We start from the raw sequence: 17,335 nt of genomic DNA, 5'->3' as shown, positions 1-17,335 counted from the left end.
AAACATTTTTGGGAGTTTGGCTGGCACGGGTTTGGTTTTAGAATGGCAGATAAGCAAAAGACTATTCAATATCATCTCCTCTTTTTGCTTTACTACTCTGTTGAAGTAGCACCTAAAGCTTTCCAGGCTCTATTCAGAATTTAACTTACTGTGGCCTTCAAGAATTCCCTGAGGAATTCTTACTCTAACAGCCTTTCCTTGCAGAGAATTCTGCACCAGGTACCCCATGAGTGGGCACGAGCAGTCTTTTTATTACCCTGCTGGTTTGCTTTGACTCTTCAGACTGGCTGTAGCTGTAGTGTGTCCCTGGCTTTGGAACTGATGGCTTCCTGAAGAAAAAAGCTGTGGAACATAGATGACTGTTTTGTTGCAATTCAATTCAAACTGTTAATGATACATGGAGTCCAATTCAACATAATGTTTAAGACTAATTTCACATGTGCTTAAGCCTTGGCATAAAATCAGGCACATGCTTAAATGCTTTCCTTAATTAAAGCTTTATATTAGGACTTGCAAAATACTTTTACTACTTTTCTTTGGCTTTATGAGCTTTTTTTCCAGTTTGGCACAGAGTAAGTTTAAAATATTGCAAATGAAGTAAAATAGTTGGAAATGGGGACACCAGGCTGGCAAGCACACGTTCATTAAAAACAGATTAGCTATAAACAGACTCTGATAATCCTGCAATCAAGACTTGATACACAAACTCATGGAAATGCTAAACATGTGCTGTAAATAAATAGATGATTAATTTCCTTTATTCTAATATGTGTGCCTTAGTAAGAAATTAGAGTTCCCCTAAAAGATCATTTTCTTATTATCTTATGATTGTACCTCCTCTGCAGCTGCAGATATAAAGAGGTAATGAATAGTCTGGAGATAGTTTTGGTCCCTTGAGAAAGGGGACTTCACACCACAGTCTCAGGTCTGTTAGCAAATGCTGCAGCAATTGACAGCTACTGAAGCTGAGGAAGAGAACATTCCTTTAGTCCCTTTATTCCCAAAATCTTTTTGGAGGAATAATGGCAACACATGAGACAAGTAGAAATCTATATACAGCAAGGATTGATACCTCATACCACAACGGGATTTTTTTGGCTTCCTTCTTAATAAATTTGATTAACTTTCTCTAGAAGTATCTGGGGTGGAATGAAAACAGGGAAGAGTGTTTTGTATGACAGATTTGAAAAGATTCATTACTTGGGATTATGCTTAATGAAACACATCCTGAGTGTGAGGTCATGTGGCTGGTGTGCATAATAGGCACAAATTAATTATTTTCCTAGTAGTATACTAATAAAAACCAATGAATTAAACATCAGGACCAAGAAATGTTTGCTTATTAATACAAAGTAACAGTGTTTAGAGAAATCCAATTTACTGAACACAGATGTTGCCTATAAAATAATTAGAAAAAAAAATTAGCATCAGAATATGAAATGTATTGAATATCAGAGTTTAATAAATATTTAAAACCCCAGTAAAATTTAGGTCAAAGGATTAGCAGAGGGAAATTCTAGACAGTTTTATGGTATTGTATGCAGCTAAACTCTGGAAAATGTAGCTGATTTTTTAATATCAGTGTTCTGAAACTATCAAGGAAAAGAAAGTATTGCTCTTTAGCTGTTATATATTCATATGCTCAATTTTTAATTTTTTTAAAAGGCCTCATGAGTAATATTCTCTGTGGGAACTCTGGAAAGTCATACTGCTACTGGCAAAACTCTTGGAATCAGTAGCAAATATGAAGAGTAGAATGCATGGGAACGGGACGATGGTTGGGAGTGCCCTACCAGGAGCACTCTCTGCCTTCTCACCAACAGCTGCTCAGACCTTACCAGGCAACTTCAGCAGCCACTGATGTGGAGGACGCTGATAAAACAGTGTGTTAGGAAATGCATTCTTATTTATATCGGAAGTAAACCTAGTGCCCTGAGCCTTGTCTGAATTGCCTGTGTACTGCACTTCACAGGGTAGAGTTAGTTGGATGCTGATGCAATGGCTGGGGTTTCTTTTCAGAGGCTGGGCATTGCCTGTGTTACCCCCGTGTTTCTGCAGTCACGGTGCTGGGGAGCTCCTCTGTGACAGTAACTGGCACTGTCACATCCAGTGTGAGAAAGGATGAGAATACCTCACACCTCTGTTTGCTCCTGCTTCTTTCTAGAGGGTCTTTCCTTGCTGGCTCCTACTGGCTCTGGCTGAGTGCATTGCAGCTAATCTGCTTTTCTCTGTGGCCACAGTCCCGCTGTATCACGGCCGGTGCAGATGGGTCTGGCATGGAAGGCACACGGGCCAACAGAGCAGCTCCTGGGCTCTCTGTGCTGGCTCACTGCAAGTCCTTACACCACGTTTTTATTGTCCTTAGTGCATGCACTGACTGGTACTGGTTACTCCTACACTGCTGCCATCTTTCTGTTTGCCACACGGGCGCTGACCTTAGGAGTAAATTCTGATTTACTTCTTGCTTTTGACCCCTCCGGGAAGTGATGAGAGGAATCTTCTAAGCTGGCATGTCTCACCTGTCTTTGGCTGTGTCTAGGGAAATTCAAAATAGCAATAGCTATATGTTCTTGAAAATGGGAGTAGTTGGAGGATGGACCTTTTGTTATGATTTTTTATTAAGGATTTATTATATTGCTTTTTTTCTTAGATCTTTCACAGACTTGGAAGTCGCAAACGTGGCTCTGACCAAGCCTTGATTGTCCCTGAAGGCAAAAGCTGGAGGAGTGCTATAATAGTCAGTGGATAATATAATCACTATCTCTGGATTGCTGGCATAGTGTTGTTGCAGAAATGAATATTAGTAAAATTGGAAGCAGGCAGGAGGCATTGCAAGGAAGAACAGAAATGTAATTCTTGACAGAGAGGCATAGAAATAAAACCAGAGATTAAACAGTGATTGGGAAGACAACTCTGAGGACAACGAAGTATCAGAATATTAAGTGCAGCATGAGAAGAGTAGCAGGAAGTTAGAATGTGGAGGAGAGGTGTGAAGAGCAGAATTATGTGCTACAGAAGGACAAAGAACTCAGAGTATATTAAAAATGCTGCCACAAAGCATCCTCTGAGCAGTGTTCCATCTACATTTATAAAATTTTAATTTTTCTTTTTTTTTTAGTCTAAAAAGCACTGTAACTTTTGCAGTTAATATAGCACATAAGTATAGAAGTTCATGATCTAAAAATCCATAACCTTTCTAACTTTTCAGGCTTAGAAGCTTTAATCAGCATTTACCAGTAAGTAAAGCTAATTTTGTCCCCTTAATAGAATGGATGATATAATAATGTTCCTTGGGGAGATAGTTACTAAAATTTGAAGCTGTAGCAGCAAAACTCAAATATAAAGAATTAATTTAGACTCAGGACAGCGCCATAGTAGGAACTGTGTATCTTGGCAAGGTTTTGTGGATGGGAATAGGTAGCAAGAAATTGGCCCTAAAACAGCACTGCCAGCTCTGAGAAGTCCCCAGATAGGGGTTTAGGAAAATGAGAATGTGTTGCTGGCAGGAATACTCATCAAAATGGAATTAAGGTGCATTGTTACAAGAATAGAAAATGAGCTCATGAAAGAAGCACCCCTGGAGTTTCACCCCAGTGCTGTGCTGTTTACAGGCACGGGGAAGCTGCAAATGAAGTTCCAGAAGTTGTCCATGTGCCAACTTATTATTTTCTAACTATGTTTGACACAGCAGCCTTTTGATTAAACCTCCCATATCAGTTCCCAAATACTTGCCTTTAAGTTTTTGTTTCCATCTCTATTTGCCAAACCCATCTCCTCATTGTCCACTTTGGAAACAGCTTTTTCAGTTAGTAGTTATGAAAAAGGAAAAGTATTTGGAGTCCACTTTTCTAAATAGTCAAAATACACTAACCCCACACTATTAAAGAATAAATTGTTTAAACTGTAAATTTATGTTAATATCATTTTAGTACATGTCATTAGCACAATTCTACCAGAAGACAGACATTACTTATGACCACTTGTTATGCTATTAAGATTGTTTACACATTTAAAGGTGAAAAAAAATTTTTTCATTGTTTTTTTCATAATTAATAGCATTTATGCTAAAAGAAGAAATTTTTATACTGGAAGAAAATAGAACTTTGAAAATATGTTCAGAAGACTGACTCTGGATATTCCCTGTGTTCATTAGCATTCTTGATTTAACTGTCTTAGGAGGGCTAGATATATGTGCTGCATAAATAAATAAATGCATGTTATAGAGTTGATTCACTGTCACTTTGTACTTGTTTCTCTCACTGGGCTTAAAGTAACACCCTGAAGTCATCAGAAGGAATTCAAATTTACATACCCCAGCTAGGTAGCCCAATTTTCTTGAAATATTCCTAAAAGGATTCTGTTCTCTCTCTTTTCTGACCTGGATTCCTTGCATTGTTGTGAAAGGAGATGAGTGGCCTGAAAAGGGGGTTTTGATCTGCAGTTGTACACTGTCTGCATTAAGCTTAATCGCCAAGATGCCCACCAGCTTTTTCACTGGGGAAGTTACTGTAAGGTTTAATGACACCCAGATCTTGTTTTCTTTGCTGTGCAGGAGGATGGCAGTGCAAAACAGAAACATTAGTCTTTTAATTTGTTTTGCTGCGTGACCCCATTGCAGAGGGTGAAGCAGCTGGGACAGCTTTATTTTACTCTCCCCCTTTCTGTAGAACATCTCCAGCCTCTGGGATCTGACAATGCTGACAGGGTACAAAACTAATTTTCTCACCATTCTAATGCAGTTATTTTGCTACATTTCTGGTTCCAAAGTGTGCTAGGGATTGCACATGTCAGCCTGAAGTTTTCTCTCAGGGACAGTGAGTTCTGTGGATTTGTGTGTGTGCACGTGTATGTATGTTCCATTTATTCCTCCCCTCCATACACAGGACTGGGAGCAAAAACCAGACATTTGTCTGGTTTTAAAGGCTGACAAAGATCATTCAGGGTTATATTTCAAGCTAGCAAAATTTAGATTTCTCTTGTTCTGATTCCTGCACTGATCCCTGAAGTTATAATTACTGAGTTTCTAGCACAGGGATTGTACTTTCATTTCCCAGCCTGCCAGAGGCTTGCCCTGTACCTTTGACTGAAACAGGTAAATGAGATAAATGCAGTTCCATGCTGTCAGTGATTTTTTTTTTCTTTTCACATGTTCCAGTTGATGAACACACATAATTTCTATGGTGGTTTTCCCTTTTCACAGTGTTCCAGAAATGGTAATTTTTGCAACATTCACCACTACTTTGAACTCGTTTGTGAGAGTTATTTTGTCAGCCCTAATAATACCAGAAAGATTAGTAAGCTGTGTTTTCTAGGTGTTTGTGCAAAATAAATGGGAGATCTGAGTATAAAGCAAGAGGAGGTGAAGAAACTTCAAAGCACAGAAGTGAAGTGATCATTATCACGCTTCCTTTGAAACTGTGGTCTTTAAAGTTGAAGCCAGATTCAAAAACCTAAAATACTCTTAGGGCAATGGAAGTTATTGTGCTTCACAAAATCGTTGTGCTCTGTGATGTATCTTTGAATTACCTTAAAGGTTAGCAGAGACTTGTTGTGTCCACCCTTTTAGAGGAAAATGCAGATCTACTGAAAACATTAATTACCCTTTGTGAAAGATGCATAGCTAGTGAAAATATTAATTATTGTTTGAAAAAAATGGTTTTGTGCCATCTTGCTAACATTTTTTTTTTTGAGTACTGTGCTTCTTTTCTAGGTTTTCATGATGTTTGATCAGATGCTTGCCACAACTTTTGTATCGTAGTGAATGTCAGTCAGTAGCCTGTGTAGTCTTTGTAGGCTCTGAATTTCCATGGAATGAAATTAGACTGGATAATGGCTGGTGACTGTGAAGTTTACTGAGCTTCTTTTCTATTTATAAACTGTCATAGCTCAGTTTTAAAATAAATAAATGAAAGAAACAAAGGAACTACAGTAACCTGCACAGGCTATTAAGTAGGTCCACTGACATTTAAGGGTCTGTATTTCAATTTTCTCTTGCATTTTCAAGGGATAAAGGAAAAAAAATCTCCAAAATGCAAACAATTTAGAGACTCAGTCTGATTCTACTAGAATGTTTCTGTTATCTGTCATGGAAAGAACCACCAAGCCATCACCTAAAAGCTTTTGAATTGAATGGCACCACTGTCAAATGTCAATGATATTATCTTTTATTGACATTAAGGTGTAATTACTTTTTGGCTAATGCCCTCTGAGCAGTGCATTCCCTAACGGGAAGTCTGTATCCCAGTCCCTTTCCTCTTTGCCATCTCTGGAGCTATGGCTGGTCAGCAGTGTCTCTCTTTGTGCAGAAAGCTGAGTAGCTTCAGCTCACTCAGTTGAGCAGGGTAGAATCAAGTCTTCCTCCCTGGAGTAACTTTCAGGATTAGAACTTGTAGGGAGTAATTAATTAATGATCTAGTGGAAATACGGATGATGGGATACGCTGTGCCAGTGCATGGGACAGCACGTGGAGAAGAAGCTCAAATATAACTTTGCTAAGTGTGCTGTGGAACTAAAGGGCATTATTTCATAATAGTAAGAGAAATGCCATTTTAAGGATTTTTAGTCATTTGAGGTTTTTTTTCCTTTAGATAAAGACAGGTGTTTCTTAGAGGAAGAATTGTACCAGTTGTCAGCTGGGATTTACAAAGTACTTAAAAAATGAAACTGTACTTTCATCAGGTACTTTCCATGTATTGAGCTATAAAGAAGTGGCAAAAAAAAAGATGAAACTTAAAAATTGCTGCTTCAGCTCTGGTGAGACATTATATTTTAGCTGATAAGTGCCAGGAATAATGTTTTGCATAAATATTCCACAATATTGAGCATATTTCATGTCTATAATTAGAGCTTTGATTTACTCACAGACAGAATTAATTAGGGAGTAACAGCTGTACTGTAATTCTTCTATTATAACCCAATCTCATTTCTTCTTCCTCTTGTTAAAATCAAAACTATAGAAATATTTCTTTAACCTTCCTTAATACACTGTAAAAATTATCTGTTTATAGCACAAACATCCTGGTACTAAGTACAAGAATGCATTCTGCAGTCCAAACTTAATTTTATACTTAATTTACACTCTCTAGGGCTTTTTCCAAGAATGCTAAAACTCTTCAGAGAAGAAAGAGATGGAAAGAAGGTGCCTGGGCAGCTTGAAGCGCAATTGAATGAAATGCAGTAAATCCTGTGGTTCTGCCCTGCCACTTTCCTGCATCAGGCTTGGGATAAGGACAGAGCAAAGAGCCTTGCTGTGAGATCTTTCTTTCAAGGGCATTCAAGCAATACATGGTAGATTTTGTATGTCATTCACAAACAAATGTTCCATTTAAAAATGGGAGTAGCTCAGTGTAAAAGCTGAGGTAAAAGAGTTAAGTACGAGAACAAGAGCTACTGAAAATCATCTAATCTGTTCCTTAGAGCTTCCCCTTGTGCCTGCTCACCAGCTCCTGCTTGGGACAGTGGGAGAGGGGGCTGCTGGAATTCCTCAGCACCCTGTGCTCCCTGCACAGCAGAAGGAGTGGGAATTCTAGCTATCTAGAAAGAGGGGAAAAGTTTGTCTCCTGCCTTGAAACAGCACCAGTCAAATCCAGAATGCAGCAGCAGTTTCTGGGGCCTTGGAGGATTTTCTGAAGGGTTTTTTTCCCAGTGACAGGTTTCTCCACTCACATTTGGGGACACACAAGTGCTGGTCAGCCTGGAAAAAAGGCTGAGGAGGAGAGAGCTAATTTGTGGGCAAGGGAGACAATTGAGGTGCACTGCTGCAGGGATGTGGGTTTGAACCATCTGTTAGCTCCAGAGATTCATTTTCTCAAGCCATTATATCCCATGGCCAAACTGAGCAGCTTGTCTGATAGCCTGTCCAGTGAATTACCACTGTGATCCAACAGCAGCCTGAAAGGAAGTGTGAATGGTGCCTTCCCTGTTCTTTTGTGTGAGCAGCCATGAACATCGATTTTGTGTTGATACCTGCTGTAATAATCCAGGTAATGCTGGAAAAAAAAAACTGTTCCCCTCCCTTTTTGGTCACCTTCTCCTCAAGAAACTTCCTTTCCAAGTCATGACATGGACAGGTCAGAGAGAAAACCAAGGCTTAAAAATTCTTCTGGAGAAATGAACCTTTCACTCACTCCTATGATGCCAATGGATGCACTGGCAACTGGTGGTGAAGGAATACATAGTTACTGCTCATTTAATCTGAATTCAGTTATCTTAGTCACATAAGTGTTGATTGTCATTTTAATAACTTGGGGGTCTTTTCCTACACTTCTCCTCCTGAGCCTAACTTCCTTGTACTTGGAAGTTAAGTTTTTTCAATTATCTTTTTAAGATAAGTCTGTAAAATTATATATATATATATATATATATATATATATATATATAAAAAGAAAAAATCACTTTGTAGTTCAACTCTTTGCTCTGAGCATGAATAAACTTAGACTAGAGTCTTTTCACCAAGGCCTTTAACTGATTCTTCAAAGTTCTGTAGGGTTTTTCCTGTCCCTATAGAATGAAATGGACAACTAGGTCCTATCAAGGAAAAAGAAAGTATGTAATTTTATTTAAGAAGCCAGATTCACATTCAGCTGACCATCAAGTCATCTTTGGAGATGAACAATGTGGTCCATATTAATGGGGTGATAAAATTATATATTTGTAGATACATGATCCTTTTCCATGTCAAAAACAGCTTGCTCAGCAGATGTCCTAATTTCAGGAGCTGATGTCTGAGGATGCACACCAAATGAGCACATAGATCTCTTCTCATGTGACATAATGGATCAGCTTGTGAGTCATGGTTTTCTATGTAAAAAGACAAAGACAGTCTTTGTACATTTACATGGTATTTGCAAGGCATGTATTGGTACAGGCTTCAGAAAAAACTACCCTAAATATCCAGGCTAACTTCCAGTTTCTTTTCCTACATTTAGTCTTAAGCTACAGACCCAGGAATACCAGGTCAGTTGTTCCCCAAAAGTGTAATCACCCTTCAGTTATTCATCACTGCCAGTGTCCTTGGGGCGAGTGTTTGCTGAGGCAGTGCCCAGTGCTGACAGGCTGGAGGCAGATGACCACTGGGCATTTAGCTCCTTTCAGCCCACTTCCCTTTTGCTCAGCTGGGGAAAGGTAATGAGCCAACTGTCTGAGCTGTGCTCAGCACTCAGACCCTGGCCCACGTGGGAAGAGCAGCTCCAGTTTGGCTTTTTCCAGCAGCTGCAGCAGCCTCACTGTCCCTCTGCTCCAGAAAACCCCAGTGAGCAAAGCCGTGCAAGCAGAGGGCTGGAAATGGTACAAATCAGCCTTTTAGATGTAAAAGAGACCCACTCATGCCACCAAGTGTTTCTCTTTGACTAAATATCCTTTGGCTGTTATGTCTGCAGGCTGCATCCTCATCTGCGGGTGGAGGATCCCATGGACCCGTGCCCCAGTGGGACTGACTCAGAGTATTGTATCAGAAAATTGCTTTGATGAAGGACAAGTTTGCCAGTTTGAATTTAATAGAAAAATTTCAAAAAGGTATTTGAGTTATGATTGTGCTGGGCTTTTAAGAATGCATGAGTGCAGTGTCCAGTCTTCACATTTAATTTAGGTTTTGAGAACAGAGAATAGAATTAGAAATATGAGCATGATTTACTTGCTTCTTCAGAGCAGTGATGAAAATTCCAGTGTTATACTGGTGATAGATTAGCAGAAGAGATTCAGTCATAAATAATAAAGAACGCCTCTGAAGATAACACAGATTCAAGTTGTAGTTCTAAAATTTCATGATCTTATGAAAACTGTTTATGTTTAGATGTAAGAATGGATATAAAATTATAGTCCTAAAACATAATTAGCAATATCTTTGTATGAGATTATGACTTTTCATTTAAATTTGAATGTACTTCTGGAGGAATATGTAAGACTGACAGGAGAGTTATCAGCACAGCTTCCTGGCACTGTCCTAAAAGTTTACCTTGGGATTAGTGGAGAAGTCTAAAAGTCAATCATTGGACATTGCTGTTCTTCTGGGAATAGGGAGCAACCAAAAAGACAAAGCCAAAATTACTAGCTCATTTGAGAGTCTTGGTGGCGGGTCCAGGTTCTCTGACAGTTTCTGAAGAGTCTTCTAACACATTTCTTTTTGTAGACATTTTCTTCCACAAAGAAATGCAGTTAAAAAGTGGGGTCTTTCAACTGTATTTGTCAATACTGAATTTCAGGTCTGAAAGTTGAAGACAGTGGGGTAGGTCTCTCCCATGCCAAGTCTGTGTGCCCTGTGAAGGTGTGGGGCTGGGTCCAAGGTATCCTCTGAGCACTGGAATTCCTGTGCAGGCTTCCTAGGAGGGCTCAGGGAAGTCATACACAGATAAATCAGAATCACACAGCTGTTTCAAGTAGATAATAAATTTTCCTTACCCTAGGGACAGGCATCTGTTATATGACCAGCTGTTTAGAAATTTGGGTTTTTTTTAATACTATATCTTCAAAAGGAATTTTCCTGAGGGTCACCAACTATATAAGGTATCAAGTTCTGATCCCTGCAGAATCCAGTGGCTTGAAAGTCCAAGTTCTTTGTGGAATACCCATTCTTGGTACTGTTTTCTATTTTTGGATTATCTGCATGTCTCAACACTGAAAGACCAGTATCTATATTTATTACCCTCCAGACTTTGGACCATTTGAGAGGCAGAGAACTCCTTTTGTTCCATGTTACTTTTCTATGCCAAAAGAGCTCAATTAAACCATAAAAGAATCGAACTTCAGTGATAAATTAAGGAAAACTTGCTATGCAATGGAGTTTATTTCAATGAGTTATACAGCAGGCAGAATGCTGCTAGGAGTATAATACAGTATAATCTTTGCTTGTAAGGAAGATGAGGCAGAATAGCTTTTTCAGGAATTAAGCCATTAACATAGCAACTAAAATGGACCAGAAAATTAACCCTGGTTTTGCAGCTTACCAAAAACCTGTGCTTCAGCACCTGGGAAATTTACCCCAAAACTTGTAAGCCAAGTCTCTGAGTTCTAAAGCTTATAGTGTCCATCACAAGATTGAAAAGGGAGGGACAGAAATCTTACATAGCCTTTTTCAGAATTTTTCAGGTGTATGTGCATGTGCATGTGGAATTATATAGCAAATTCTGCAGTTTCCTTGCACTTAAAGCAGCAGGATTAGAGAGGCACCTTTGTTAAGGACTGTGGACTTTTCAGTGCTAATCCATCAAGCTACAAGACTAGTACCAAATAATAATGTGAAAAAGAAGAGGCACTACGCAGTTCCTAGAGCTACACTCATGTTTTCATGCCGTGCATCTTCCTGGAGTCTTTAGTTATTCAGACAAAATTCACACATGAATATTAATAAGAAGATGATATCCTCACTGTTGCAAATGTTCAGACCTCAAAACTATTTAAAACTGAATAGTTAATGGCTAATCATTTGTCATCTCTCTGTGATGATTCAAAATGAGACTACATGGCAAATAAATTATGCAGTGGCTAGTATGGTGTCACATAAACTGCATTCTTTATATATTCCAAGGAAAATACAGCAAGGGACAATATTTCTGCTGTAGTATTTATTTATAGTTGGTAGAGCTGCTAGTTACTGTTATGTGTAATTCTTGAACAGTCAGAATTATCTATAAGCATATTAAACAAAGATTTATAATCAAAATGCTTTTACCAGAAATCCGACAGAGTCCAAGATTCCCATGATAGATATAGTTTGAGCTGGAGTAAAATTTCCTGAACTTTCTTTTGATATGTGAAAGCTTTTTAGAAAAAAATAAAATCATTCCAAAACTTTTCTCAGCTTTATTCTTGGTGAAGTAGTTGGTACAAGCCCAGCTTTTAATGACTTACTATGACAATGAAGGTGGTGAATGCATAATTTCATTTTAACCACAATTTTCCGCAGGATTCAGTAGAGCTTGAGATGTCTGTGAGATTTCCTAAAGCAGAGCTTGCACACCTTTCAACTGCAGTGCTGCAGGAAGGACAGTTTGGGTTATAACATTGCAAACATACCTATTTAGCATCTGGTTTTGATGAAGTTTGGTGATTATGTTTTTGCAGTATAAAACTCATACACAGGCTGCTGGATTTGAGGACACAAGGTATATTGCAGTTATATAATTAGTAATATGTAATTTTGCCTCCAGACCTGAAGCGAGTTCTTTTGAAAGAAGAATTTCTAAGGTTAAAATTGCCTGAATTTTCAAATCCAGCTGGTCCTATATGTTTTAAATCTTTGAAGCTTCAGGTTAGGGTACTCAGTTTCAAAGATGAGTACCCTTGTTTAGTTGCACAGCATATTTGGAGTACCTGTGATAACATTTGCATTAGAAATGTCCTAATACATCTGCTGAAAATGCCAAGATGAACCATCTAGGGAGAATGAGTGAGGAAAACTGAGCTTGGCCTCAAATATCTTCCATTTCTCAGGTTTGTAATTTCAGCAGTAAAGCACACATCTAATTAAAGCATCACTGTAAATATAGCACAAAATTCACTATTCACTGTAAATCTGACTCTGAGGAAGAGGGGAGGGAGTTTCTTCAAATCTCTTTGTTTCAGCCAGACTTTTATACTGCTGCTATGATTATGAGGTCTGCAGCCCCTACTTTTCCACATATTAATCACCTTGCCATTAAAATCCCTCATCCAGGTTGCACAACAGAAATAGCAATAAAAATAATAATAATTAAAAAGGAATCCAGCAAAAAACAAACCTGAAGAGGCCACAGCAAACTACCCAAACTGAGGTGATTAAAAAAAATCTTTAAGTTTTCCCAGTACTCAAGTAGAATGAAGACACTTTTTTTTCTTGCCAACTTCCATGGCTTATTCACTGTTTTGTCCAACTGCTGCAGTAATGTCAGTCCCAGTTTTCCTTCCCAATTTTCCAGTTCATTGCAAGGTGTGTATCAGCTTGCTGGGGAAGTGTCCAGCAGCAGAGTGTGCTGTGTCTGTGTTGGCCACCCCCCATACTGGCACCTGCAGAATAAATAAGGTAGTACCTATTTGCTTATATTTTGGGGAATAGGGTCATCAAATTGGAATTTGGGGGCACAAGGTGCATTTTTTTAATGGCCTTAACTTTAATCCTCTGTTTTGAACTGAGGTGGCATTGTTCCATTTCTGAAGCAGTGGTTTTGGTGCTGGAACAGCTGTGGTGCCATGTTAGATACCAGATCCCCTGAGATGGCCCTGTTGGGCCAGCAGATGCAGCACAGGACTGGCAGCACAGCCCTGCCTTCAGGATTGGGATGGGGGAACCATAAAGGACCTAAAGTCAGCAGCCAGGGAAGGAAATTCCCCCTTAAATGCCATTAAATCAGTCCAGTGAGGTTCCAGAAGTCTCAAAAGTGTTAGGAAAAAAAAGTGCTGGTCTCAATTTGGTGAAATTGCTTCTGGGCAGTGCTGTTTTGCTCAAAAAGATTCAGGAGGGTACTTGTGCAGTGTAAGGCTGTGCATGTGTGCTGCCTGAGGCTCCAGGTCACAGATGAATTCATAAGTCTAAGATTTTCATTTTCATAGTCACACACCTGAGATACTGCCTTAAAAACAGGGTCTCTGTGGACAAACTTGTTTTCATGTAGAGAATCAGAATTAATGAAATGAAAATGTAGGTGGGCACTAATGAAACATGCTTCTGTTAGAGCAAAATAATAATAAAAAAAGACATAATTTATCCTTTTAGAGGAATTTAAAAAGCTTTGTTACTGTATGGAATGCCTTCTTCTGGATGCTAATTGTACAAATAAGGAAATGAGGTGCCTCCTTATATGAAAAGTAAACATATAAACCAAAAATGGAAGCAAGATTCAGCAATGAGCAAATGGGAATATAGCAACAACAACAACAAAAAAAAAAGACACAGCAATGACCAAATGAGGAAATTAATTTAATGGCCACCTTGCAAGCCATGCTCCATCCCCTCCTACTCTCTTGAATGCTTCCATGAGAATGGATTTATGAGCATTCTAGAGGAAAGAGTCGGAGAAGCAGCCTAGCATGTTGCTGAGAGGTGTTTCACACAGATTTGGGTAGGAGTTCTGGGCCCAGGTGTCTCAGCAGGAGAAAATTTAGCAGCTGAGAGTTTTAATGAGATAACTGCCTTCCACAGAGTTTCTTTGAAATTTAAGTGTTCAGCTCCTTGAGGCTTATAGAGACAACAGATGGAAAAAAGAAAGAAGAAAACTGTGAGTTATTTAGTGTGCTTTAGATAGATGGAGATGGCCCAAAAAACATATGAAAATCATAGGAAAGAAGGAGATTTTGGGAGGGGTGATAATTGAGAAATACAGAGGATACAATGATCTTGGAAACACTCTCTGTAAAGATTAAATTGAGGTTCTCGGGTTAAAAATGTTTTTGAACAATAAATATGATACAAGTCTTTAAAAGTCTCAGAAAATTGTATGTTAAATTAAAAACACAGCACATTACTTTACAGGTGTATATTTGTGAATAATCCCTTTCTAGTAGTCAGGTGCAATGCTTCTTGCTGTAGTCAAACACACAGACCTTTTATTTAAATACATCAGCTTTTCTAGAGGTGGAATTCATAATTAACCGAACACTAAAATTACTTTGTAAAACCTAAAAGATCTCCATGCAAATATTTCTGATCTGGGTCAGCAAGGCAGAACAGTTACATTATATATACATCAATGAGTCAAACTCAGATACAATTCCCTTAGGCTTGTATCTAGCTTTCATTTCACTCTAAAATGAATATAGCAGGACACAGCCTTGAGATTGCTGAATGGACAAAACAGGGCAGCCAGTTTTAAAGCAATTCACATTACTAAGGGAGGGAAATCCAATAAAGGAACAAGCATTCCTTTCCTCTCTTGGCTAAAGCAGGTTACAGACCACATTGTGGTCTGTATTTGTGGTCTCTCTCTGTAAGTAACATGTAATTGAAGACTGAACAACAGTGTTTCACAGACACGGGAGATTAGCAGCCCCAGAAATGACTTGTGTGCCCACTTAGGTGGGTTAGTGCTGTATTTATCTTGTCCTTTGGCAGAGAACGATCATCAGGATGTCACTAGACTTGATACTTGACTTCTTGTATGGAAGCTGCACACTTCTTCCTGTGCTGGTAGTAGTGCTGCTTTAAGTAGTACTGACATTAAAGATGTTGTTATTAATCCTTCACCAGCAATAAAAGATGCCATTTTAGCAGTGTGCTGGCTCTGTTAATAAAATTCTGTAGGTGATTCATGCATTGAAATCTGAATGTAGGTTTTCTGTCTGTTTGTTTCTCAAAACTGGCAGCATTTTCCTTATATGCATTTATCTTCTTTAGTTTACTACAGCATTTCTGTCCAGCATTTACTGCCAACAAGGGCCAGCATTAATTTGTTGACAGGTGTGGGGGTGTGAGCTCATTATAACATACCAAATCACACTTTGATCAAAAGATGACAGCTTTCACCTGTAAATACAGGGGGTGGTAAACTGATCATCTTGATCATTTCTTGTCACCTCTTGAGTTCAGCCTGTGCATGGGTGGTGTTTCTGGGGCTTGTGCTCCTCATGCATGGCTTTAAAGGAGTACAACCACCAAGTGCACTGTGGGCTACAGAGCCCTCAGCTGTTAACAGCAACAGCTTCTACTGTTTTCTTTGCATTGTCCTCTCTGTTTTGAGCAATAAAATGCCAATATGAAGGATTATGGTCTGCGTATCTATAGGTGTGCATATGTTCAGGTCAATGGAAAATTAGAAGCATAGTTCAAAATGCAAGAATAAGATGAGAACTGTAGCTAAGGCTGATGAAATGGCTTCTCTTGCATAAATTTTGGAATAAAATGCTGATTAGATTTCACACCCTAGTCTGGGTTTTGTTTATTTTATATGTAGTATACCTAATATACCTGTCTGTCAGGTGCACAGAGACAGAATATAAATGTATCTGTGTGCAGATGTTCTACTCTCACAGTCTCATTGTGGAACATCTTTAGGTGTTTTAATGTGGGAGAAATAACTACTCTAAGGCAGCATCAATTATTCCAATACTTTACATTTTTAAAAGATCTTTCCACAGATTTATTTATTAATTACTTTTGAGTTAAATCTCACAGGACATATACATAACTGAAAACAAATGGGCAAGTAGCTGTCCAAGCAAACTGAAAAGGGTGCTTGAAAAGATGTTTTCAGGACTTTTCTTTACGAATTATTCAGAAAATACCTATTCAGGACATAGACTTAAGGTGCACCAGGGAAGCCTTAGGTTGGACATTTAGAGGAATTTCTTCACAGAAACACTGATTAGATCAGAAGGCATTTGCCTTGTATTTGGGATTGCCTGGGCTCTGCAGATTAGGTTATCAGATGATTTATTTGAAATAAATCATATATCATATGATTTATTTCTAAGGAATGGTATTAGGGATGAATCAAAAAGATATGTTGCCAAATTATATATAGTTACTATTCTATAAATACTATTCAGATTTTCCATCTTCCAAGCTTGCATCCTCCTGCAACTGGAAATCACCATGTCCTGTTTTTCCAGGAGCTTGTCCCCTGATAGCAGTGAGCTTGTTGCTGTGCCACTCTTTGGCTACTGCATTATTTTCACTTCCCTACCTTCCCTAGTTATTGTTTTGGGTTAAATGCATGCTTCTCTTGTTACAGGTAGACTTTATCTTCTACTCAAGGGATCCCTGGGGCTGCATCAGCTCTCCTTACATACAGTTTGAAACAGCTGATTTTCCCTGGTTTTGACTTGTCATCCCCAATGTATTTTTCCTAACAAGAAGGGCACAGTACAATTTGCACAGATGTCAAGGGAGAGTGTCTAGTTACACTGTCTTCCAGGAGCAGTGGTTCAGGGCAGAAATGTGAGTCATTATTTTCTTCAGAAAATTATTTCTCCTGAGGTCGGTAACTGCATGGTCTTAGTTCCTATTGCCTAGTACTGTATTCTGTTAATGGCCAGTGATTTCACAATTCATTTCTAATGTTAGATGAGGTAAGTGGTGAGCCATCTCCTCAGGGATTAGGAATAAAACCTCCTGCTTTACCTGCCCTGCGACACAGAAAGTTGAGTGAAATTTTACCGACATTTTTTGAATTTGCATCATTTTAATACATGGAATTCCTCAGAAAGCTGAATTTATTAAATAGTATGCTGAGTGAAGGGAGACATTTTACCACAGATGAACTAAATCAGAAATTGGAATTGGTCTGTAGAAAGCATGATGAGGCTTGGGACAAACAGAATTAGCAATAGTTGGAAAAACGTACAAGAAAACCAGCAGGAAGACACCAGAGTAAACTAAAGTGGAAAGAAGGATCTGATGGCTCCCAGCTGTTGGACAGATACTGACTCT

General features: G+C 38.7%; 1 long non-coding RNA gene across 1 annotated transcript in view; it reads left to right on the top strand.

Annotated features, from left to right (window-relative positions):
- LOC137482962 (uncharacterized) overlaps window positions 1–7,634 on the top strand; it is a 113,328-nt gene extending 105,694 nt beyond the window's left edge. Inside the window, exon 4 of the long non-coding RNA XR_011004290.1 lies at window positions 7,086–7,634. This is a non-coding gene — a long non-coding RNA (uncharacterized lncRNA). The remainder of the gene's footprint in view (window positions 1–7,085) is intronic.
- Window positions 7,635–17,335: the final 9,701 nt, after the last annotated feature.

The sequence above is a fragment of the Anomalospiza imberbis genome, chromosome 15 (genome assembly GCF_031753505.1).
Source record: "Anomalospiza imberbis isolate Cuckoo-Finch-1a 21T00152 chromosome 15, ASM3175350v1, whole genome shotgun sequence".
In the NCBI taxonomy this organism is placed as follows: Eukaryota; Metazoa; Chordata; class Aves; order Passeriformes; family Viduidae; genus Anomalospiza; species Anomalospiza imberbis.
This window is presented reverse-complemented; position numbering and strand designations above follow the sequence as displayed.